The 26,746-nt window shown below is 37.6% G+C and overlaps 1 protein-coding gene across 3 annotated transcripts in view; it reads right to left on the reverse strand.

Moving 5' to 3' along the window:
• tlcd4a (TLC domain containing 4a) overlaps window positions 1-26,746 on the reverse strand; it is a 99,944-nt gene that overhangs the window by 38,716 nt on the left and 34,482 nt on the right. For all 3 annotated transcript variants that reach the window (XM_039735719.1, XM_039735718.1, XM_039735720.1), the window contains one exon: window positions 19,888-19,964. The gene's annotated coding sequence lies outside the window, so the exon portion shown is untranslated. The remainder of the gene's footprint in view (window positions 1-19,887; window positions 19,965-26,746) is intronic.

Below are 26,746 nucleotides of genomic sequence, written 5' to 3' on the forward strand. Positions count from 1 at the left end.
GCACTGCCAATACTTACCTTAATATAGTACGCTGGTACCTCGGTATTCGTTCACTTTGGAATAAGTCCAACTTGGTATACATCCGGTTTAGACGCAAAAAAATTTGTTTGGAATACGACTCGCGTGATAGAACACCACATGGTACCCTTGTTTACTTCTCTCAAGACAAAGCCATGACTGCCCACGAGCATCAGTACGCCAGTTGCTAGCATTCACTGAACAACCCGCGTGCTACCCTTGTTAACCTCTCTCAAGACAAAGCCACGACTGCCCACAAGCGTCAGTACTCCAGTTGCAAGTATTCAGTGCACAACCTGCACTATAACTCTATGTGAATTTTCACATGATTTTGTGTTTTTTCGTGTAAATTTGAATTGATTGTTGAAAAGTATGAAGGTGGCATGCATATCCGGGACATGGCTGCTGCATACCGTATGCCGAGAACGACGGTATCTACAATTGTGAAAAACAAAGACGTTATTAAAAAGTAAAGTTCGGTTAAATTTTAATTTATTTTATCTAATTGCTTTTGTATTTATGTATTTTAGTATTAAGCGATTAAATAATTTTATACAACCCCATCAATGTATAATATGCCAATAACAATAGGATTTTTTTTCATTTGAATGGATTAATCATTTTCCCTTTATTTCTTATGGGAAAAATTTGTTTGGTATACGTCCTGTTTGGTATAAGTCCAAGGATCTGGAACGGATTAAGGACGTATACCGAGGTACCACTGTATATTCTTTTCTCTAAATGGGGAACCATTACTAGCTCACTGCAGCCTTGCTTTTATTTGCTATAAGCTGGATATCTCAGTAATAGATATCGCTGTTGTACGGATGGGATAGCAGGCTGCTTGCTGCTTGTGCTGGTCGACACATTTACAAAACAAAAGACGCTGATGGAGTGGTGCGAAGGAATTTAAGGTGGGCCAGGATTATGAGTTTTTTTCTTAGGCTTCAGGGATTCTAGTGTTAATCAAGAACATTCTATCCATACTGACATATTCTGCTCATCAGAAGCCAGAGCCTATTTCAACAGCACTAGACACATTGCAGGTACTCGTTCAACACATGAAGTACTCGCTTAAACACGGGTAGCTTAGACTCTCCACTCAACCTAACACTCACACCTTTGGAACATGGCAGGGAAAATACAGCACATGGAGAAAAATCCATGCATACATGTTTCCAATGCAGAAACTCCACACAGGATTCCAACTCGACCTGCTTTAGCTGTGAAGAAGCCGTGCTAACCACCGCAATGCAACATAATTGTCATCCATTTATTAAAATAATCAAATTGATTCAAGGTTTTAAGCTCCTTCAACAACAAGTAAAGCACGAGAGCTGTTAGCATGAGGTCTAAAAAGGTGATAGGAAGAAAATGCAGCAAAACATTTTGAATTTAAATGTGCCACTAGTTTACTTATATTGTGATCTCAAACTGCTTCCCATTCTCCCTGTTTGGTTTGAAAAGATATCGCTGACATCCAGCCTTAAGCTTATAACTGCCTCTATGTGTCCATTCCTCATGACAGATGCATTCAAGACTACATAAATTGTCTCACTTAATGGATCAAAGCTGTCTTACTAACTAGTTTTATTAAATATGGTTATAATATAAAAATATCTGAATCTTTTCTTTAAGAAGGACGTCATTATCCTTTGATCCTACCAATTAATAAAATGCAGCATTTTTATAAGGTTGAAAATGTCCAAATTTGATGTACTTGCCTATTTATTTACCAGGACTTGCTTGTTATTACACAACAAGAAACGTCTCTGGCCTAAAGATTGTCTCACACTACTTATAACTGAGGATCAACTTACTAACAGTTCTGAATGCAAAAGGACTATCTGTAGCTTATAAATCGCCTAAAATTCTTGTCATGGCCCATGTGGATGTGAATCAATAGAGGAAATTAACAGAAGGCAAACTGCATTGTTGTGCTGCAGCAGGATTGCAGTTGCAGACAATGGTTGTTTCTTTGAATCTAAGAGAACTGCAGCCCAGAAAAAATAAGCTTAATCTTTTATACATTTTTCGTGACTGTTAACCCAGAAAATCACCATCACTCAAAGAAGGATAATTTAAAGTCATCAATTAACCTACAATGTACACCTTTGAGATGTGTTATCTAATCAATTTCAAGTCTTACATGCAATATAGCAAGTGCTGTATACTGTACATCCTATTACATTTTTTCCAAATATTGTTAGAAAGGACATTATGACAGAGATGAATACATGATTCTCATGAATTACATTGCCCCAAACCCTTTTTCAGGAAGCCTAGTGTTACTTTTCTAGGCCGTGTTTCATGCAGTTTTTGCAGCATGTGATTGCCTCAAGCAGCACTTTGGGGGTGGGGGTGGTAGTTTCATGCAACAGTATTTTTTATTAAAATCAGGAGACAATAACACAAAAAAGAAGAGAATATAAACCTTAAGAATTACATAAATATCTGATGCCTTATTCTTAAACTACATGTACAAATGCAGTGAAATATTTTCAATTTAAAAATTGAAAATTTCAAGTAATGCTGTTTGCATTGCCTGGCTGCATTGTGAGCTTCTAAGAATCAAAGAGACACACGCATATTTAGGGGCTACATGCCAGTGTATGATATTGCATTCATTTTCTTGATTTTCATATACTATACTGTGAATATCCTGACAGTCATTTTGTAAAATTTTATTAATTCCTGGAATGTTATTAAGGCGTTAGTCACATGCCCCATGTCTGTTAAATGTCTAAGTTTGTAATGCATGTGTTTAGTTGAAAGAAGCAGACGCCTTCTAGCTTGCAGGACACAGCTGGAAAACGTCTAGTTATTTAGAGTAGCATACAGGATGACCAAAACAACCAGGTCTAGATTCACATTCAATTCTGCAATTGTAAAATTCAATAAAATGGTTTTTGGTGGGGTTGGGTGAAACAAGAATGGTGAAGAGTTATATTAGTTATACTTTTATTACTTCTAATGCCTGTTTTGCGTGCTTTACTAATTATTTTTTCTGTTGTTCCGAGGAGGCACTATATAACATGTTAGTATCATATTGTGAAGCCTGTAACACAATATGTAGTGTGTGTAGGATAAGTGTATCATCTCACAACTAGTAAGGATAATAGACTGGTGTGGGCATGGAAAAAACGTGCCTTGTTTTGCATGATTTAATGCACCGGTCCTGATAATCATCTACTGTATTATCATTAAGCTCAATTAAAGTTGATACTATTCACTGCTGCTGGAATATGGTATTGCATTTATACCATTTTCCCTTTTTGTTTCCTCTGTTAATGACCTTATGTTCTGACGAAAGCATGCTTATGCTCATGTCAGTTCCTGTACTTTTTGTACAAACTAATGCCTTTAATAGCTGCAAATTGGCTTTTACAGGGTTGTGTTTTAGTACTTTAAATCCAGAGAAATGCACACTGTTGTCAGCTTTCTTTGTCTACTGCGGTTCAACCATGGCCTGGCAAATCATTTAAGCAGCAAAGCTTACAAGTAGAAGATCAAATGTTTAAATAAGAATAAAGAATAGGTGTGGGGAGCAGATCTTTTCAGAAAACAGTAGGACATTGTGGGAATAGTTGTAATCTTGATATATATTTACTCAACATGCCCTTAACCCTAAGACTAACATGTATGAGGTTTCTTAAGCCAAAAACCTGCTTTGCACTTGTATACTCAAGGTACAAGGAACTGATTTTCTATTCCAAAAAATATGTTCCTAGATATTTGTATAAGAAAGCAAAAACAGACGTCTCTATCTCTAAGCACTATTTGTTAAATCCAAACAAACACCTTGTTGAATCTGTACCCACTTTCTACACCTAACACTCATCTGCTGTTCCTGTTTTTACTGTTGTCAAGTAGTATACTCTCCTCTGCAGTGAACTGCAGCCAAATCAGCAATTTGATTTCAAGCTTTAAAATTCACTTCCCTTAGGAACTGCACCAGAACTGGCAACCAGCCCTTGATTACTCAACTAAAATGAGAACACACAGACTCTATGTTTAGAACAGAGTCAGAATTCTAGTAATTAATGCCTAAATTGATTTATTATTGTAGTCAGGCTACTGAAGAATGTTAACATTTTCTCCCATTCTAAACTTTCATAGCAAGGCATAATAGCAGAACCTCAACGTAGCCTCCATTAGACCACTTTTATTCTCTAGCTAAACAAGTCTCTGAGGACACACCATTGAGAATTTAGCACAGTATCCTCAAAATCCTGTAGACACAATCTTGAATTACAGAAATTAAAAATAAGTACAGCACTCAACAAAATACATATATATATGTTGTATATGGAAAAAATAGCACAAATGAGGAAAAAAATCATATTGTTCATTAATTGGTAAATGTCATGTTCTCATCCTACTACCTAAAATTAGAATGTCAGGTAGCATTTAATTTGAATTTTATCAATTATTGCATTTAAGAAGTACTTTAATAACCCAGTTATTCACAGAAACATGGTTTCTAAAATACCATGTAAACCATTATTCCAGTTAGAGAAATCAGGTTATTGGTATCAGAGAAACCTGATTAACAGTTGTAAATTTTTCCATGAGTAAACCAGTTTATTGGGCATGTAAACCCTTAACCAGGTTACAGTTAAGGATTTTGTAGTCTACGCCATCGCACAGAGGATGTGCACCCTGGCCTGTTTATAGTTTAAGCATTTACTGTGTGAAACTACATGGTATCAAAATCCACTGTGCTTTCCCCTCCAAAGTTTTTCTTTGTCATTACATATCACTTTTGCAGATATTTCTGCCTGCACATACTTTCATCCTTCCCAAGGGTCTGGATAATTCCTCTGCATGAATATGTGAATATTTGGCTGTCTGTGTGGTTTTAAAATTAGATTGTATAGGTGTGGGTAGCAATGAATACTTCACACAACTATTTTTCAAGTGAGTCAATGTTTTCTTGTCTAGCGCTTGCACATTTGACGCGCATTGGACCACACGGTCACCCAATGCAAGGGTCCTTGTACCAGAACTACTCAACATTTATGTCACGAGCACCTTAACGGATCCACACAGCAATGTGGACGAACCAAGTATTGACAGTCTGCAGCTTTACACATGAAGCCACATGAAAATTTTCCTGAGTGTTTATTATAACTTTATGTCTTTGAGAATAGCTTAAAATGTAAAAAAAGGAAATACTGAAACCAAACTTTTTTATATTTCTGAGAATAATAACACTAGGTGGTTCACAATTTTCAAAAATTTCTGAACTTTAGTCAGGAAACTGCTATCCTAGACCTGTGGTTGCCTTGCCTGCTATGTATTCATCCATATTAAAACAACTCTGCTTCATTCTTTAGTTAAAAAAAAAAGTGAAGTCTCTAATTTAAAATTAATTCAAATTTAGCTGAACAAAATTTGTTATTAATAATCAATCACCCAAATACACACATATATAGGTATTCATTATATACAAATTACAAACACAAATAATGTGTAAGAAGCAAAGAAGTACAAGAAAAGAAATATTTGCTCATAGCCTCACAGAACAGGATATACTTAAAGATATACAATAGAATTAGAAAATAATAAACCTTCTAACTCTACAATTTCACAAAATTTGTATTGATCTCTCAAATGTTAGACGGGCTGACTTACACATTAGTTCATCAAAGTACTATATCCTTCCCTTCCTTTTTTATTTTCTGAACATATGAACAACAAATGAAGGAGAGTGAGGGCAGAGCCAAGGATCAAATGGTGGAGCACTGAAAAATGAATACTGTAAGGTAAAGTTCAGGGAGGAGGTAAGACAGGCACTGGATGGCAGTGAAGAGTTACCAGATAGCTAGACAATTACAGAGGTGGTAAGGAAGACAACTAGAAGGGTGCTTGGTGTGACATCTGGACAGAGAAAGGAGGGTGCGGAAAAATGATGGCAGAACGGGGAAGTACAGGAGAGTAAACAGACGAAGAGGCTGACGAAGAAGAAGTGATCAGAAGACAATCAGAGAGATGAAGAAGCTATACAGGAGTACAAGGAGATAAGGCATAAGGAAAAGATAGAGGTTGTGAAGGCTAAAGATACCATGCATGATGAGTTGCTTGAGAGGCTGGACACTAAGGAGGGGAAAAGGACCTGTATCGATTGGCCTGGCAGAGGGACCGAGCTGGGAAAGATGAGCAGAAGGTTAGAGTGATAAAGGATAACGATGGACACATACTCACAAGTGAAGAGAGCATGTTGAATAGATGGAAAGAGTACTTTAAGAGGTTGATAAATTAAGAGAAAGATTGATGATGTGGAGATAATGAACCAGGAAGTGCAACAGATTAGCAAGGAGGAAGTAAGGACAGCTATGCAGCAGATGTAGAATGGGAAGGCTGTTGGTTCAGATGACAAACCTATGAAAGCATGGTGGTTTTTACGAGAGATGGCAGTGGATCTTTTGACCAAATTATTTAATATAATCTTGGAAAGTGAGAGGATGCCTGAGGAGTGGAGAAGTGTACTGGTACCAATTTTAAAGAATAAGGGTGATATGCAGAACTGTAGTAACTACAGGGGATAACATTGATCAGCCACAGCATGATGATATGGGAAAGAATAGTGGAAGAAAGATTAAAAAGGAAGGTGATGATTAGCAAGCAACAGTATGGTTTAATGCCAGGAAAGAGCACCACAGATGTGATGTTTGCTCTGAGAGTGTTGATGGAGAAGTATAAAGAAGGCCAGAAGGAGTTTTATTGTGTCTTTGTGGAATTGGAGAAGCATGGTAAGCAGGTTGAAGAGACCCTGGAAAGATGGGGGTATGCGCTAGAGAGGAGAGGAATGAAGTTCAGTAGGACCAAGACAGAATACATATGTGTGGATGAGAGGGAGGTCAAAGGAATGGTGAGGATCCAGGGAGTAAAGTTGGTGAAGGTGGATAAGGTTAAATACTTGAAATCAACAGTACAGGGTAATGAGGACTGTAGAAAAGAGTGCAGGCAGGGTGGAGTGGATGGAGAAGAGTATCAGAAGTAATTTGTGATAGATGGGTATCAGCAAGAGTGAAAGGGAAAGTTTACAAATTGTAGTGAGACCAGCTATGTTATATGGGTTAGAGACAGTGGTACTAACAAAAACACAGGAGACAGAGCTGGAGGAAGCAGAGTTAAAGATGTTATGATTTGCATTGGGTGAAATGAGGATGGACAGAATTAGATATGAGTACATTAGAAGGTCAGCTCAGGTTGGACGGATTGGAGACAAAGCCAGAGGGGTGAGAATGTATTGGTTTGGACATGTGCAAAGGAGAGATGCTGGGCAAGTTGCTGGGTATATTGGGAGAAGGATGCCAAAGATAGAGCTGCCAGGCAATAGGAAAAGAGGAAGGTCTAAGAGGAGGTTTATGGATGTGGTGAGCAAGGATAAGCAGGTGATGGGTGTAACAGAGCAAGATGCAGAGAACAGGTAAATATGGAAACAGATGGTCCACTGTGGAGACCCCTAACAAGAGCAGCTGAAATATGAGGAAGAAGAAGAAGATCTTCAAGCTTTGGTCTTGAAAATTCTAAAGTGAGTGCAAGAGTGAGTCCCACTATGGACGAGCTCTTTCTCACTGTTGTCAGGATGACCTCTGTCTAAACCCCAGTATCTCCACTCACCCAAACTCTGTGTGGGTTTGAAAATGTTATGTTACAATTTATGGACTAAGTATGTTTAAATAAATTAGTAGTACTTAGGACTGGTTCCACTTTTACTCTAAAAATGCAAGTTTAAATAATGTACTCTCCAGCATGTTTAATGAAGTTTTAAAAACCTGAGAAAAATGTCATTAAAGCATGCAGCTAATTCCTTGGCATTTGGAAATGAGGCAGCCAGCAGAGTACGGCTATTACACATTCCAGCAGGGACATTAAGTAATAGAAAAATGAAATTCCAGCAGTTCTTTAAAATTACTATAAACTAGCTGAGCCAAAATGTTAATCATATAGCAGACAGTTTTACCTACAGTATGAACAGATGAAAACTGCAATTTCTTACACGAAACATCACTACTCAGCAACATTGATTATAGCAACCATTTAAATGTACGCCATAAAACTGAACCTGTACCGGAAGAAACAGAGGAAGCAAAAGGAACATCAATTATTAACATCTAGTCTGGAATGTAAGAAATGGCATCTTAAGAAAACTCCGCTGTAGCTAAATGAAGCAGCAGACTGACCAAGACACAAAGGAAGCACTTTTAAATAAACAAGTGCTCTACTATATAACCAACACATTGAAAAAGTCTACTGATTTAAAATGAAATTTCCTTGTCTGCTTAAGTCACAATAGGGAATTTGGATTTTTAAAAATGGTTGTTTGCACTTACTGTATACAACTTGCATTATAATAGTAATATTGTGTTATAATAAGCTTACAACAAAAGAAGTCAGAAGGTCAAAGTACTTGCTACTGAAGAACAGATGAAAACTAAAAAAACTGAAAGATGAGTCAGATTTGAAATAACTCCTGGACTCACGTAGAATTCTAAAATCATGAGGATGGTGGAAAAGTGAAAACCTCTGAAGATCAAATCACTCCACGTGCATTTTTAAGTGTATAAACATTTCAATGGCTGTAAATCCCCAGTAGGCCTTATCGAATTTGGAGATTGTTTTATATGCTCTAGCTCACAATACAGTACAGTCTGACAAGTGCTGTGTGGATTACTTTAAATAAAAGTGTTACCTTTACATACATAGCTCATCTATCCCCTTGATTTTTGAATCTGCTGTTCTATCGCAGGGCTGTTTAGAACAGGACTGGCCAAAATGATATTCCTCCATGTTTTCAGAACAGTCCAGTACAACATTTAAGGTGGAATTTCAATTAAATGCACTCTTGTAAGTCCTGATTAATTGATCATAGTTTGATTGTTGAAAAATGTGATACCTAAATGTACAGTGGATTCAGAAAGTTTTCAGACCCCTTCACTTTCAGCACACTTTATTGTGTTGTAGATTTAATTTTAAATAGATACATTTACAATTTTGTGCCCATCAATCTACACTCACAACCCATAATGACAAAGTGAAAACGTTTTCAGAAGGTTTGCAGATTTATTAAATATTAAAAACTTAAATCTCTTATTCATGTAAGTATTCATACCCTTTGCTTTGGTACTTCAAATTGTGATCAGATGTATCCTATTTGCTTTTATTATACATGAGATGTGTCTAGAGCTTGATTGTAGTCCACCTGTGGTAAACTGAATTGCCTGGACATAGTTTAAAAATACCCTCAATTCACAGTGCATATGAGGACAAAACAGAGAGCCTTGAAGACCAAACAACTATCTGTAGACCTCAGAAATAAAACTGTGGTGAGGAATAGATCTGAGCGAGAGTATAAAACCATTTCAAAAGCTTTCAGTGTTCCGAAGAATAGTGTATGAGTATGAAGTATGAAGCTGAATAACCAGGAAAGAATGGTCCCATTTTTGGTATGGGAGGTGACCAAGATCCAAATGGTCACTCTAACAGAGCTTCAGAAGTCCTCTGCTGCACGTCAGCAACACTCTTTCAATAAGGCATTAATGGTAGATTGGCCAGCGTGTCTGTATTTTGCCTACCAGCATTTAAAGGACTCTGAGAACATGAGGAAAAAAATGATTTGGTTTGATGAAGCAAATATTTAATTCTTTGAGTAAAAATGCCAAGCACTTTACCTGGTGAAGCCCAGGCAATACGTCCTTTTGGCATTGGACTCAGGACTCCCGTGGTTATGGTTCTTCTCGACTTATCTGCTGCTTTCGACACAATCGACCACGACATCATGATCTCCCACTCAATCCTGGGCTGGTGTATCTGGCTTAGCCCTACCAGCCTAACAGAATCCCTATGATGAAGAATGGTAATGGCAGCATTATGCTATGAGGTGCTCCTCAATGGTAGAATTGGGGAGACTGGTTAGAATTGAGAGAAGGATGGATTCAGCCAAATAAAGAGAGATACTTGAAGAAGAGTGTGCATGATCCCAGATTAGAGTGACAGTTTAACGTTCAGCAGTACAATGGCCCAAAGCATACAATGGGGTGGCTTTGGGACAAGTCTGTGACTGCCCTTGTCTGGTCCAGCCAAAGCCCAGTCTTAAACCCCATAGAGCATCTGTGAAGAGGCCTGAGACGGTTTCCAGATGCTTCCTACACAGTGTAATGGAGCTTCATATAATTTGTAGGAAGAATGGGACAAACTGCCCAAATTCAGATGAGGCTGTAAATGCTGCCCAAAAAGGCTTATACAAATACTGAGTAAAGGATTTTATATGAATTAGATTCACCATTAATTACATTTGGTTTGCTCTAATATTTGAAGCTAAATTTACTGATAGCAATGAGATTGATACAAATCTAAGCAGCAACATTACTTTAAGGTTTACCAACATTTACATAGTTTCAGTATTTGGTTATGGGAATATACAAGTACAATCCTTCTGTTAAACATGTTTTTGACAAAGAAGCTGTAGAAAGAAAAGACTGAACATTTTCACAGATTCTAAAATATGAATATTAAAGGCTATAGCACAATGGAAAATACTAGAACTGTAAAATCAGTTGCACATTACAGGACTTGGAGGGAATTTCAAACTTAATGATTGGAGTTGCTCGATCCTGTCACCCCTTGAGGATGACAGATTACATGACTAGAAACTCCAGGGGATAACTGATTGCATGACTGATTGCAAACTTTCAAGCAAAGTTTGACATTTCCAAGTATCATGAACTTGCCACATTCTGACAGCCAATAACGTGCTGTCTTTCATACAGTCCCGGTATCTATATGAAGGGTCTTCCAGGTATTGCCATTTCACGCACAATTTCTGGTCTTTTATTTTCCTTTTTTCAACTTTGTTGTGGTACTAAAAGCACAATTCACCAGAATAATGAACCTCTGTTCTACTGCACAATCCAAGACACCCAAACTTTCCTCAGGACCTCACTTGGTTATCAGCTCTTGTACACACACGGGCCTGTACCTGTGGCTTAAAACAAAGCCAAACCTGTTGGATTGTTGAGGTGAGTTATAGAATAGTCTGTGTCGCTGGGGATGTCAATCATACATGACTTGAGAATGTGTAGCCTGAATCCGACTCTAAAATTATATAAATGAAATCTGTAACTGAAAATAAATGGAAAATGAATGTAATGACACTGAGGCTTAAGAATACCACCTGCATAATATCGGCAGCAGCCATGACTAGCCGCAACTGACTTCTTTCTATTTTCTTTTATTTGTTGTTTTCCCGCTGTAATACTTTAAACCTACTTATTCCTGGCTTTGAAATTAAACATCATAATGAATTTGAGAGAAGGGTGTCACACCAGTGAATAATTAAATTACATCCATAGAGCCTGTAATATAGTATTAGATTCAAAATATTTCCCAGGGACAGTGGCCCCCCCACAGGGGGCTGTTTACACTAGGAACTGTAATCAGCTAGTTTTTTTTTCTTTTTTCCATTTTCCATTCCTCTGCTGCTAACAAGTTTTACTTTTTCTTACCTTACTTCACCAGGTTTGATGTACTGTAATGTAATCCATTGATGTCTACGATAGATATGAATTTGTTTAACAGACGTATTGTTGCCTGAAGGTTTGTTAAGTCAGTCATTGTCCAGACCGTTATATCCGAACACAGGGTCACGGGGTCGGCTGGAGCCAATCCCAGCCAACACACGGCACAAGGCAGGAACAAATCCTGGGCAGGGTGCCAGCCCACCGCAGGACCCCCACACACCAATCACACACTAGGGGCAATTTAGGATCGCCAATGAACCTAACCTGCATGTCTTTGGACTGTGAGAGGAAACCCATGCAAACACGGAAAGAACATGCAAACTCCACACAGGGAGGACCTGGAAAGCAAACCCAAGTCTCCTTACTGTGAGGTAGCAGCGCTACCACTGTGCTACCGTGCTGCCCAAGTTTGTAAATCTAGGTAGAATTGTAAGTTTGTCCACTAAAAAAAGTACTATTAACTAGAAAGATCGAGTATTGGTTATCCTGTAAAATGGTACTCATTATTTTTCATAATAAAGCTTTCAACCTTGGTTGCCTGCCTGATATACATCATCTTTGGCAGTGTACAAGAATCAGCACACTTGGTGACCTATTTAATGGCATCCTAAAGATAAAATCTCATCTTCTACCTGTTTCTTGTTTCACTTACCTACAATTTTGATCATTGCTAAGAAATGTGGGGTCTCTCTCTCTTCTGCATTGCCTATTGATCCTTTTGACTTTTTTGTTCCTTCACACCAACTGAGAGATCTGTCTCTAAAGTATAAGGCAGAATACAAACATCTACCTTAGCCCAACTTTGGCTCAGGGACTGCTCTCCTCCTCCTGCCTCCTATTTCAAGGAAAACATTTTCAGTAATGTTAGGTATTGCTCTAGTAACCATAATAATAACAAATTCAAATTGATATATCTTTATACACTTTACACTACTCCCCGTTAAGTGTGATTTGGTGGATCTGAAACCAGTTTCACTATGTTACTTTTGTCCTTTGGATGTCTCTGGCACTTCCCTCCACATATTCTAGCACTTCTTGCATTTGTTTCTTACATTTGGACTTACATATCCTGCCATAAGGTAAGGAGGTTAATACATGTTTACTGTACTGTTCTATATATGGTTTATGTTATGTTTGCTAAGTGTTTAAAAATTGGACAAAAACATTTTGAAAGATAAAGTCCATATACAGACCAGGCCATGAGTCACATACTTCAAGACAGAATTAACTTTTTTGTTAAATATACCCATTAATCATCATATTCTATGCATTCTACATGACTCTCTGCACAAGAATCCAAGACTGTTCTCATATTTATTTTCAATCACTTTCTCTCACATGAGGAAAAACTTACAAAAATGTAACATAGCGTGTATTTTTTGGCCCACATTGTACATTAACTGTATAGTGCCATTAGGCTAAACAGAAGTACCATCTGGCCACACAAGGCACAGTGACCTATTTTCAGCAATGTCAAACATACACAGCTGTATCACTCAGCCTGAAAGCTGGGGCCTGTTGAGGAAGACAAAATGCTCAATCATGCTGAAACAAAGATCAAAGAGAATTGATTTTCTACAAAAAGCCTTTCACATCTAACATTCTGATGGAACAGGGCATAAAATAAGTAGTGTTCCACACCTAACTGCTTACTATAGGAATTATTATAGCCAGTGTTTGCAGTGCAAGTTAAACATTAATTATATTTCTACTTACTTATTTTTATTAATACAAAATATTCAGGGGCATGCGTGGCCAGTGCCTAAAAAAGCTTTGGTCCAAGGCACAAACAAACTGTAGATGGCAGACTAGGCCATGGCAGGGTTCACTCATGTACACACCATTCTCTCTGATTCATACAGGGTCAAGTTAGAACTGCCAACTGACTTAACAGGCACATCTCTGGAACATGTTGGAAAAACATAGTAGTAAGAGAAAAACCCACACAGACAACAAACCAGTTTTAGGATATTTATCCATGGACAGTGGATCAATGAGGATATGAGCAATGATGATAAAAATAATGATTCTGTACTTTTAATTACATCAATAACAATCCTGCAGTCATGAGGTATATGGTAATGTCAATTTAGTCTGGTATTTTAAAATATCTTCCCAAAGTTTTTGCAACTTCTGATTAATGTATAAAAGGAAAAACATTTCATGACAGAATCACACAGTTTTTTATCCTTCAAAGCCATTTTCACAAAGTTTTTTCTGGTTCAGCTTTGTGTGGACTTGAATTCAAGTCAACCAACTATGTGTAGAACTTAGGACTCAGGCAACACACTAGTTGATACACAGAGTTAAAACAGAGCTACCAACAGTCTATACAGATTTTTTCAGAGCCATGAGACCACAAAATAGACCCTAGAGAAACTGAAGAAGCATGAGTAAGGTTTAAACCAAGGTACACAAATTATGAGACACTAACTCCACACTGTTAATCTTCAAAACTTCTTGCATTATAAGGTGCTATTATGTAGATTTAATTATAATATTTATATAGAACTTTTCTAACCAACTCAAAGCACTTTTTACTGACAGTGCGGAACCACTTCAACCACCACCAATAGGTATGGAGGAACTGTCTGCTCTTACAGCGGGTCATGGAGCACACAAGTAGAGTGGCATTTTGTGTTTTTCAGAGAGCTGGCTTAAACCTAATATATATACAGTAGGGGTAAACTCAGAGATAGAGAGGTGGAACAGACTATGGTGTCCTGAATTATGGACTATCTGACTGTTTGTTAGACTGCAGTTAGTGGAACTCAAGGATTGTGTTTCAGATATGGATGTTATCAACACAAGGAACTATCCTGTTTCCTTTTCTCTTCAATTTATACACAACCGACTATAAACAAAGAAATTCTCAGATGACTCTGCTCTTATGGGTGTTTTGATAAAGAGAATGAGACAGGGTATAGTAGTCACATGGAGAACTTTGTTTCTTGATACAAGCCATGAAACTGACTATTAACTTTGTCTGTACTAAACAGTCGCCATGTCCAGTCACTATTCAGGGAGTGGATGCAGACATAATGCACTATAAGTACTGGGGGGTCCACATCAACAACAAGTAGGACTGGTCTCATAATACTGAAGATTATTTATATAAGAAAGGGCAGCACATGAGGCTCTTTTTCCTTATGTTCTTTTAATGTGAGATGTGACATCCTTCAACTCTGTGATGGCCAGTATGTTTTCTATGCTGTGGTGTGGTGGTCTGGTAACATCACTTCAAGAGAGGCCCACTGAATCAACAAACTGATTGAAAGGGCAGGCTTGGTTATGGGACACACTCTAGACCTTGAGGTCATAGCAAAAGAGAGAATTAAAACAAAACTGTTTTAACTATGAACAATACTACATACATGTATATGACACACTAACACTGAATACTTTTAGCCAATGAATCATTAAAGAGAAGTATGTAAAAAAAAATAAATAAATAAATAAAACACTACAGTAGTTCCTTTATTCCAATAGCAATACGCCTGCATAATGCCTCATTGTGACTGTGACTGCCAAGTCTGAATTTTGCCTTTCTTTTAAATTTTTTTGGTTTTTAGTCATTTTGTTTTGTTTTATGTTTATTTATCAACCTATTTATTTTTTTAAAGAGCTTCTGTAAAATGCCAAATAAAATATTCTATATTTGTATACAGCATAAACCTAGATGATGTGACAGCAACCATTTTTGCACCAGTACACTCACTACACATTACCTAGTAGGTAAAGGGGTAAGACAGATCGTTAGCCAATAAGGGATAGGGGATGATTACAGGGCCAGGATGATCAGGGCCGTGTTGGGCAATTTACCCAGAACATCGGGAAATACCCTACTCGTTTCGAAACATGCCCAGGGATCTTTCATGGCCCCACAAGGTCAACACCTCATCCAGAAGCAACCTTAGTTTATTGTAATTTTCCTCAAACCTTAAATAGTCAATGTACAAAAGTAATCATATGACAAATTATAAAGTGTGATGTATTTAAAAGTGCCCCATTATCTACTGTATGCAGTCTATTCTTATATTGTAACTTATAACCTGCCATTGAAAATGCCATCAAGTAAAACATTCAAATTAATATTCATATCTAAATGTATATCTAGGGGCAGAGTTTTCTGGAAAAATAGGTCATTATTATGTTTACTTTTAAAGCAGCTCATACATACTGTAAATTACTCATCTAGAAACTGTATAAAACACTTGTTAGAGAACATCCTGACAAAGAGTGCAGTTGTATCAGTCTGCATTTTACAAGTAGGAAACATTCACAGTGAAAACTACAAAACTTAAATAAAAGTGCAGGGCAAGAATATTTATGAACAGATCCAGTAAGGTAGATGTCAACTGTTATTTTAAAATTTTATTTTTCAAACAGGAATGCAGAGACAGTTGATTGAAGTAATTTTTTTCCTAAATTGTTCGGAAATGTTTTTCCACACAGAGAACTACATGAGTTACCAAGTAGCATATTTAAAAGCAGCACCTTGCAGACCTGAAAGACAATATCTTTCAACCGCTGAGCGAAAAGGAAAGGACAAGCTATTTTGGTCTGTTCTGGTAAAAAAAAAAAATGAACTGTTCTTTTATTAATATGCCAGAACTTCCCTGCTTCCACATTAAGACATTACAGATTTACATTGTATAGTTCTACATCCTGCGGTGGGCTGGCGCCCTGCCCGGGGTTTGTTTCCAGCCTTGCGCCCTGTGTTGGCTGCAATTGGCTCCAGCAGACCCCTGTGACCCTGTAGTTAGGATATAATGGGTTGGATAATGGATTGATGGATAGTTTTACATCTTAAAACATTCTTTTGCATAAACAGACATCATAGTGCTGGGCAGTATTCCGGTTCATACCGAAAACCGCTTTTTATTTTTGTTATGACATGGATTTTTCTTATACCGCAACACCGGTTTAAATTGTCTAAACAACATTCGGAACGTGGCGCAGCGGGAAACTGTTTAAGGGGGGTCTTTTTCACTGCTACACCGCTAAACACATACAACAGAGAACATGCAGTAGCGGAGGTATTGCACGGTGAAAATGGACAGAGAACATTCAGAAACTGAAGCTGTAGTAGACGATACAGTTGAACATGATGACACAGAATAACTTTTGCTGGAAAAAGGAGTCACATCTGTTGTCTGGAGATACTTTGGATTTAAAAGGTCAGATGTGGACCATTATGTTCAAATGTGTGAATATCGTTTCTATACTACTGGATAATACTACAAGCCAAGTTGTACTTGTTTTATTTTTTTCAATACTGTGTAATGTACCTGGGTACTGTGTAATAGTGTGACGACATGTTGACTTTATTCTCAACATTTCCACTTTAATCTCGATGCTTATGAGGAGAATAAAGTCGCCATGTTGACTTTAATCTCAACATTTCTACATTATTCTCGCCGTTTATGTTGAGACTAAAGTCAACACGTTGACTTTATTCTCGTAATTTGTCATTAAAGTAGAACATTGTAAACTAAACTTCATCTTAAAATGAATATTTAATTTACTAGATTTTCTCAAACCCCGTTGTAAGTTATGTAACACATTAAATGCTTTGTGTTAAGTGTTCCCCAAGCCATATTAATCGCTACGTGCTTCTTAAACTGACTTCCTCTTGCATTAAGAGGTGGCGCAGGCAGCACACAGAATACATTAATTTCATGATATTCCTGCTCCCTGAACATTTAGAATGCTAAGATAAGTACTTGATATAATTTTCATGATAAAATGCATTAAAGCATGTATTAATCATGTGGGGGCATGGTGGCATGCAGGTTGCACTATTGCCTTGCAGCAGAGGGGTCCCAGGTGTTCCCTGCTTTGAATTTGCATGTTTTTCTGGTTGGTTTACTCGGTGTGCTTCAGTTTCCTTTCAAAGTCATGTAGGATGTGGGGTTCTGTTATGCTATATTGACCCTGCTAGTGTGTATGTGTATGTGTTGCTCGTATTCACCCTGCGATGTGCTGGCGCCTCGTTCAGGATTTGCTTCTGCCTCGCACACAATGCTTGCTGGGATGGGCGCAATCCTGAATGAATGGAATATTTAAACATATATAACAAAGATTTTTTTAAAGTTCTGAACACTCCGTGGTCTAAGTTTATAACTAGTTTTAATTTCACAAAGACTTTATTGTGTGGTGACTGGTTATGTGGAGAAAGAAAAAGGAAAGGAACTGGGGGTTTGGCACGTCAGATAGAGATAGCATGCATGCAATAAAGAAAGCCCGCTCAGAAGAACAACCATTGATTTCCATGTTCGTGTCTCTGGCCACCAAATCACAAACCCAACATTTACACAATATTTAAGTTAAACCTGTGCGATACCCATTCATACATCCAGTTTTTTGAAGCCTTGTCACAGCTGCCATAAAGTTCTCTACACTGAACGTACACCTGGGGACCCCTTACTGCGAGGGAGCAGGACTACCGCCACACTACTGTGCATGTTTAATACCTGCTTTAATGCATTTCATCAAGAAAATGATATCAAGTATTTATCTTAGCACTGTAAATTTTTAGAAAGCAAGAATATCATGAAGTGAATGTATTCTGTGCAGCAATCCCTGCCTGCACCTCCTCTTAGTGCAGAGGAAGTCAGTTTAAGAAGCGCGTAGCAATAAACAACTGGGTCGGGAAACAACACAAAGCATTTAATGTGCTACATTAACTTATGACGGGGTTTAAGAAAATCTAGTAAATTAAACATTGATTTTAGGGTGAAGTTTAGTTTACGACATTCTACTTTAATGAGAAAATAAACTATGAGAATAAAGTGGAAATGTCGACTTTAATCTCGACATAAGCATCAAGATTAAAGTGGAAATGTTCAGAATAAAGTCAGCGTGTCGACTTTATTCTTGACATATAGTTTTTTTTTTCTTCACTGTGGCCCTAATATGCTTCCGTAGGACTATACCACAAATAGCATTATAAATGCAAGTTGCAGTTTTATTATTTATGTATAAAGCTTAGCTTGAAGCAAGGTCCATATTAATGCAATTTGCCTTAATGATGGCTCAGTTGGTAAAGATGTCTCACCAAGTTGCACTTATTTTATTTTTATTTTTATTTGGTGAATACTGTGTAATGCACCTGGGCTTGAAGTCTTGAAGTAATAGTATTATTACTGGAAGTTGCAATATTATTTATTTCATTGTTATTATTTATTAGTTTAAATATTATGCAGTTTAATGATGGTAAAGTTGTTTAAAAAGTCACTTTAACGTGTCAGTGGACAGAGATTAACATTAACAAAGTGTAGTTGGTTTACAAAAAATATTCACTATTCCTTTTCTAAGAAATGTTCAGTGCAATACAACTTTTGACAATCGCCTCTGAATATTTTACTAGTCAAGATTTTTACTAAGTCTAAATGCCTCTTTGGATGGTTGAAAATATGTTGTCAAAATTTTATCTTAAGTTGTTTGCAAAATTTGTTCAATAAAAAGGTTCTATATTTTGACTGCAACTGTCATGCAATGTGATTCATTCTCTTCATTAGTGCCACCCCCTTAAACTATCACTTTATGGGGCCATGCAAACCTGTAATAATATTTGTGTGCACATTAAAATGTTTTTTTGTACAATGTACAATTCTCATGATAGTGGAATAGGCTATTCTTAGCCAGTCTTCTGCAGTAATTGCAGTGGAAAATGTGGTTAACATCCACTCATGCATGGGAAAAAAATACTGTCGAATACCGTGAAACTGGTATAATTTTGAAAAATACCGTGATATAGAATTTGTCATACCGCCCAACACTAAGACATCATAACCATTTTTGAGACCTAATTATGGTCTCTTATGAACAACTGAGCCATTACCTGCTTTATTTATCAGTCACTACAGAGCACAATCGTTCTCAGCTCTTCATAACAGTTTGGATGTGTTTAACTGTAACTGGGAAATTCATATGTCAAGCCTATGAGTGTAGATGTTCCCTTGAATGACCTAGTTTCTGTATAGAGCTTCTAAATTCTGAATATCAAAAAAATCTATTTTTCTTTTAACACAAAACATTAAACTCATTTATTCAATTTCTATGTCTGTATATTACAATACAGGGTGGTGGGGAACAAAGTACATGTTACATAGCAGATATCAACCCCAAATGGTCTACTAGTCCATTGCAGGCTACTCCTATTCACACTCCCACATTTAATTACACCAAGTTCATTTGGAATGGCTAACCAGTCCAGCCTATATTCAGTCTTATTGATGGTGGGAGGAAAAACAGTGGAATCCACTACTATAAACAGCCACTTTTTCAGCTGGAAGAGCTGATACTTGTACTCAACAATACAAAAGGAGATACTTACACGCTCTTGTATACACTCTTCATCAAAAAAGCGGAATGATTTCCCCTTGCTGGTCCACAGTAAGACTTTTTTGTTAACTGAAAAAAAAAAAGACATAGCTTGTACAGTCAAAGACATACAGTTGCTTGAAGCTTAATAAGGAAAGTATATTCTGCAACCCATATTCTTCTACATAGTTGACAATAATTATCTAATATTTATTCTAAATGTAAAAAGTATGAATATTTAAGAGTTTGACAAGTTGTGGTAATGGCATTTGCCTTGCATTACCGATTTCTTACTGTGTTCCTTGTTTAGTTTAAACATGGTACCTAGATAATTTTAAGAAAAATTAACTAAAAACAAGAAATTAAAAGTAATAAAAATACAAAAGACATAGATGTGCACAATGAAAAATTGTGAACAGTGAAATATCCTTAGATAACACTTTACATTTCCCCTAAACTACAGTAAACATGGTTTGTTTAGAACCAATAATATGTTAATTATATATATGACATTAGAGAAAAGCCAAGCAAAATGAGACCTTTTATTGGCTAACTAAAAAGATTACAATATGAAAGCTTTCAAGGCAACTGAAGAAGGGGCCTGAGTTGCGTCGAAAGCTTGCATATTGTAATCTTTTTAGTTAGCCAATAAAATATGTCATTTTGCTTGGCTTTTCTCTACATTCATAATGGCTAACACTGTAAAACACCTTAGTACTATATATATGCCATTAATAGTTTCACACGAGCCCGTTTCCAGTGAGAGTTGGACTCCGCCAGGGCTGCCCTTTGTCACCGATTCTGTTCATAACTTTTATGGACAGAATTTCTAGGCGCAGCCAGGGTGTTGAAGGGGTCCGGTTTGGTGGACTCAGGATTGGGTCACTGCTTTTTGCAGATGATGTTGTCCTGTTTGCTTCATCAGGCCGTGATCTTCAGCTCTCTCTGGATCAGTTCGCAGCGGAGTGTGAAGCGGCTGATGAGAATCAGCACCTCCAAATCCGAGAGCATGGTCCTCAGCCGGAAAAGGGTGGAGTGTCCTCTGAGGGTTGGAGGAGAGATCCTGCCCCAAGTGGAGGAGTTCAAGTATCTCGGGGTCTTGTTCACGAGTGAGGGAAGAATGGAGCGTGAGATCGACAGGCGGATCGGTGCGGCGTCCGCAGTGATGCGGGCTCTGCATTGGTCTGTCGTGGTGAAAAAGGAGCTGAGCCGTAAGGCAAAGCTCTCAATTTACCAGTCGATCACGCCCTACCCTCACCTATGGTCATGAGCTATGGGTAGTGACCGAAAAGAACGATTGCGAATACAAGCGGCTGAAATGAGTTTCCTCCGCAGGGTGTCTGGGCTTTCCCTTAAAGATCGGGTGAGAGGCTCAGTCATCCGGGAGGGGCTCAGAGTAGAGCTGCTCCTCCATCGAGAGGAGTCAGATGAGGTGGCTCGGCATCTGATCAGGATGCCTCCTGGACGCCTCCCTGGTGAGGTGTTCGGGCACGTCCAACCGGGAGGAGGCCCCAGGGAAGACCCAGGACATGCTGGAGGGACTATGTCTCCCAGCTGGCCTGGGAACGCCTTGGGATTCTCCCGGAAGAGCTGGAAGAAGTGGCCGGGAGAGGGAAGTCTGGGCCTCTCTGCTTAAGCTGCTGCCCCCGCGACCCAACCTCGGATAAGCGGAAGAGGATGGATGGATGGATGGAGTTTCACACACAAATCTACATAAAAACAAGATAGCTGTGTACTGTTAACGTGCGGGCAACATAGGCTCCTTGGACAAGGCTGTTGCAGAGCAGACATACCATCCAATAAAGAGTTAGAGCAAAGCACTGTTTCACAAAAAATGAATTACAGTTTGCTAGGCAAGGTCTACACATGACAAGATACACAAAGTGAATGTGAGACCAAGCAAATGGGAGGAGCATGTGCTGCTTCTTCTCATTCTGTTGACACACAGTGAGCATATACTACAGTCGGAGGTGCACATATCTCTCTTTTTCACACCAATGCAAGAAGTGGTGAGTGAAAAGACTGCAAGAATACAGGAGGAATGCACTTTACTCCTTCTTGTACTGAGAAAGTATAATAGGAGTGTACCTTGTTTCTTCTTTTACCACAGTAAGTAGGATGGAGCAACATTATATGTATGAAATATCTTTTAAAAAGTATACTCAAGATATACATTTTGATTTTTGTATTGTTTCCCTTATTTTTCATTTTCCACTACCAGACTACGTAATTTTCTGAATTTGCTTAAATTGAGGCTCTACAATGTTGGTTTTTCCATGGGAATGTGAATGTGCTTCTGTGCTGAGGCTGGAAGTGCAACCATCATTGAAACACAACTGACCTCCTGCAACAGTATCAGTGTGAGCTGCAACTTGAAGCTTTTTAGCCAGAATGATAGCTTTGGTTGTAGTTTGATAGAGGTTATTAATAAGTAAATATATTTACAGTATATACTTAATGACAATTTTTACTTTTATAATTCTGCAATATATCATGAATTTGAATGAAATTGTATTAGTTTAGTTTAAATATATAAGAAAGTATATACAGTTTAATATAAAATATAAATATATAAGTATGTATGTGTATATACAGTAAGTATAAATAAAGTAAACAAAATTGTATTGCATTTTGTTATGTGCCTATTATAAGATGTATTCTGTACATATGAAGTGACTGGGATTTTAATGGTTGACTCAGACCACTGAAGTTTTCCATTAAAGTCAGTCAATCCAAGTCCAAGGACTCTACTAGCAGATATAAGGTCATGCCAGAGCTTCACACACACATGTATAATTTAAAATGAGCATCCATGTTTTTTTTTTTATAGAATGAGTGAAATGCATTTTTTCAAGCAAAAGAATATTGCTCCAGGTAAGCAATTTATCTAAAAACATATACACGGACAAGTAATTAAAAATCCATGTGTTTAACTAAACTATAAAATCAATAATTTTACGCAATGGAAAAGCGCTCCTCATTCAACACAATGAATTCCACTACCAACAAAGTTTATTAATATGTGAGAAGCTCATAAGAATATATGCAAATAAAATAACACTTTAAGACATGTTCTTTTGTGTATTCTCAACGAAAAGCTTCAGTTACTGACAGAAGATGTATTAATCTGAGCCATTCTCTATTCATTGTTGGACAATCAAGGAAAGAGAAAGACTTACAATGAGCCTGGCTAGCAGGAAGTAGTTATGAACTTTTCCACTATCCTGGCCAACTCGGCGGTTACTGCCAATTCATAAGCAAAACCTACCGATCACACTTGCTGCCTTTCTATGGCAACTTACTTATAAAAATACAGATGCAATTAAACCTTGAATATGTGCTATATATTTAAGAACATCATGGTTACATTAGCCATTTAAAGGCAATATGCATGGCACTACCTCACTTCAAAGAATCTATGATGCTAAAAGATTCTTACTGCTTACTGCCTGTAAGGCTCTTTGGTTTCTGGTTGTTGTTGTCACATTTTTCATTTTTTTCATACGCTAAGTTAGTGATGATGGATTTGTATTTTTCAGCCCATTGTACAATATAACTGTTAAAGCATGTTGTATCAAGCAAGACAGACTCACATACATCAGCGTGTGAGAGAGTGCATGTCACAGGTCTAAATTAAGCCACCATAATGCTCCCAGAAAATGCTTACGCAATTTTTGCTTAGCATGTTGACGGCATTTTTAACATATAATTTTAGCAGTTACATACCAACTGACTGATTGCACATTAAAAACAAAAACTGGCTATCTGATGCATCTCTAGCGATCCTACTGGTATCTAGATCCGTTATGTGTTCCCTCTGAGTGACGCTATTTAAATAAAGAAAGCAATTTAAATAGAGAAAGCATGCAACGGTGTATAACATTGGTCTCTTACGCTTGTTTCCATGACAGACGGGGGGAGGGCACGATGTGTGCGTTCACCCAGAGAAAGCAGTCTGTAGTAATATCAGTTTTTCGTAGATAGTAGGAGGCTCCATGACAGCTACAGATGAGACACAGAAGAGCTATTTAAATGTGCTCTTACATTCCGAGTAGTTAAGCACTTCCAGCAGAGAACTTGGTTTGTGTGTATCTGTGAGGGATGAGGTTCATTTAATTATAAAGCCATAAATGCAAACCAATGTTGAAAAAGTTGTACAGTGACTGAAGAGAAACCAGCGTACTTCAAAAAAATGGTTGGGGTACAAACTGGGTTATCCCGTTTACTATAGTAACAGAAAAGATAGTTCTATGGCCCAAAAACAAGAACAAAAAGGTATGTGTGGTTTGCCTTAACAATGAATTCCACCTGAGAGCTCTGTTCTCGGTAAGTATCGGGACGATGTGTGATTCCACCTTCTGGGTTCCTTTGTATACTGGTTGCACTGGCAGGGGAGGAGCCTTTTCAGGGCTTAGATGTGTGTGGATAGGCATCATCCTTGAGCAGCGGCTTATTGCTACCATTGAAGATACCATCAAGAGTCAGCGTCCCCTCTCATCTCGGGGTGGAACTGCTTAGCTCATCAGAAACTGGAAAATGGTTCCCAAACACACATGCTTGACAAACTGTTTGTTTGTTTTATTAATTTTTCAACACTGTGAACAATAGAGAAGTTTTAATAATAAAATAAAAAAATTATTTTTGAATCAGTATTAAAAATTGACTTTTTTCTTCACTGTGTGTGTGTTTTAGAAGGTAAGAAGATATGGAATAGATAAATGTTATTTTCCTGTTATTGATGATCATTTGGATCTTTTTCATACATGCCTTTCACCTTAGAAGTATAGCAACTGATCTTCATTTATTGGCATTACATTCTCTCAAACAGCATGTCCATGTAACTTCATTCAGCTGATGATGACCAGAGTATGCAGGTTACTAAGCTACTGGGTATTCATATACACCTCTCCTCAGGCTCAGGGCAACACTTTCTTGGTTTGTATACAATGTACATTTTCAATCGACCTTTGACCAACACCTTAACTAAGACCAGTCTGTCAAGAAGAGTAGCTCTATCAGGAGCAATAAGATCCCTACAACATATAGCACGTCTAGGCTATTTAATACTTTGTAGCAAAATTCCAGAGGTACAGACATAAATGTCGAGGGACTGCATCTAACTAAACATGTTTCTTCAATGCTGCATGTAAGGAAAAGATGGCCCCTTCTGGTTGGCAGATGGCAGTGGTGTACCCCATTTAAAAGAGAAGAATATACAGAAAGATCCGGTTAAGTGGTGGAGTAACTTCACCTAGTCTTCCGAGGGTATATGAAAAAAACGATTCCAGCTTAAAGTTTAACCCTGGATTTTAAACTGAGTGTAGAATGGCAGCTCTTTGACTTTGCATGAAGATTTGAAAATCTCGACAAATGTTCAGGAAACTTGAAAGAACAGGAGTATTAAGACAGTTTACTTTGGGGCACAGTCTAGGAGGTGCTACATGAAGATTATGCTTTGTGAATGCCAATGCTTCTGCCACGGTTGAATCAATTTATTTTTTAAAACCTTTTCCCAAGTCATGCTCTCTGCATTCTTCATGACACTAAGCGTGCTTACATGCACTTTAATAACCTGCCTTGTAAACCTTTATTCTTGTTAGAGTGCCTTGTAAACCTTTATTCTTGTTAGAGAATCTGGGATACTGGTCTCTGAGAAACCAGATTAACACATGTAGATAACTATTTACATAAACCCTTAACTGGGTGATGGTTGAGGATTTTGTAGTCTGTTGCCTGTGCATGTGTTAGCTTCACACTCACTTCAAGCAGACATAGGCAGAAAATGGTGGAACTGCCCACAATGATAAATTCCCAGAGAAAAATGCTTGGACAATCACATTATTCCTTCTCCTGGATGAAATAACCTTATAACAATATTTCAGAAATCACTAAATTTATGTTGATGAACTACATGTACCATGCGTAGTTCAGCAGCACAATCTCAGGAGCAGTTTTGATGGTAAAACTTAAAAGTAATATATATATAGTCCAGTTACTTTTTAAAGTAACAAGTAACCTAATGCAAGACTTTTTTATTGAAGTAAAAATATCTGTGTTATTATCATCTAAGCACCACTGGATGAAAGGCAAGAAGCACACGTACCAGTGTGTAGTTTCATTACAGGGCTCAATTGCAGAGCCAAATAGAAAAGAGCGTGCGGCTTGCAATCCAGTAACAGAAACCTATTAATAAAGTATAAGTTTAGCTTTCATCCAGCTATTCGCTATAGATATGCTAAAACAGTGTGACTGGGTGACACAGCAGCCAGTGTTCATATACTGAATCTTTAGGGGCTCAGGTCAGGGATATAAAAAGGGATTAGATGTTATTTATTTCACAACATAGATGCTATTTACATTACAGTACCTGAAGTATTAAAAGCATTTATAAAACACAAGAGTTTCTTCACAGACTCCATGCTTGTTTTTGGATTCAAGGAGGCCGATGAACATGTATAACTCTTTTTTGCACAGTCAGCATTTTCCAAAAATGAATTCCATAAGAGGGCTCACACATGTAAATGGAGAATTAAAAAAATAAGTAGTTACTGCCTCAACCAGGTTACTCAATCCATCCTGGGTTTGTGTGTGCATATAAACACACTGATCGCTCAGTTTCCCAAAGACTTTAGGTTCACTAGAAACTCTAAACTAGCTTAGTCTGAATAATTATTGCCTGTAATGGACTCTTCTTCACTACATGTTCATGCAGTAGGGTCCAGCCACCTGGGATGCTACAAATACATTCAAAAGGTTACAAAATGATTGTACCATAACTGGATTCTGTAATAATTTTCAAAAATGTATTTACTGATTCTGGCTGCTCCCATTAAATCAATAAATCAAACTTCATTTTGATGGGGCTACTTGAA

The sequence above is a fragment of the Polypterus senegalus genome, chromosome 14 (genome assembly GCF_016835505.1).
Source record: "Polypterus senegalus isolate Bchr_013 chromosome 14, ASM1683550v1, whole genome shotgun sequence".
NCBI lineage: Eukaryota > Metazoa > Chordata > Cladistia > Polypteriformes > Polypteridae > Polypterus > Polypterus senegalus.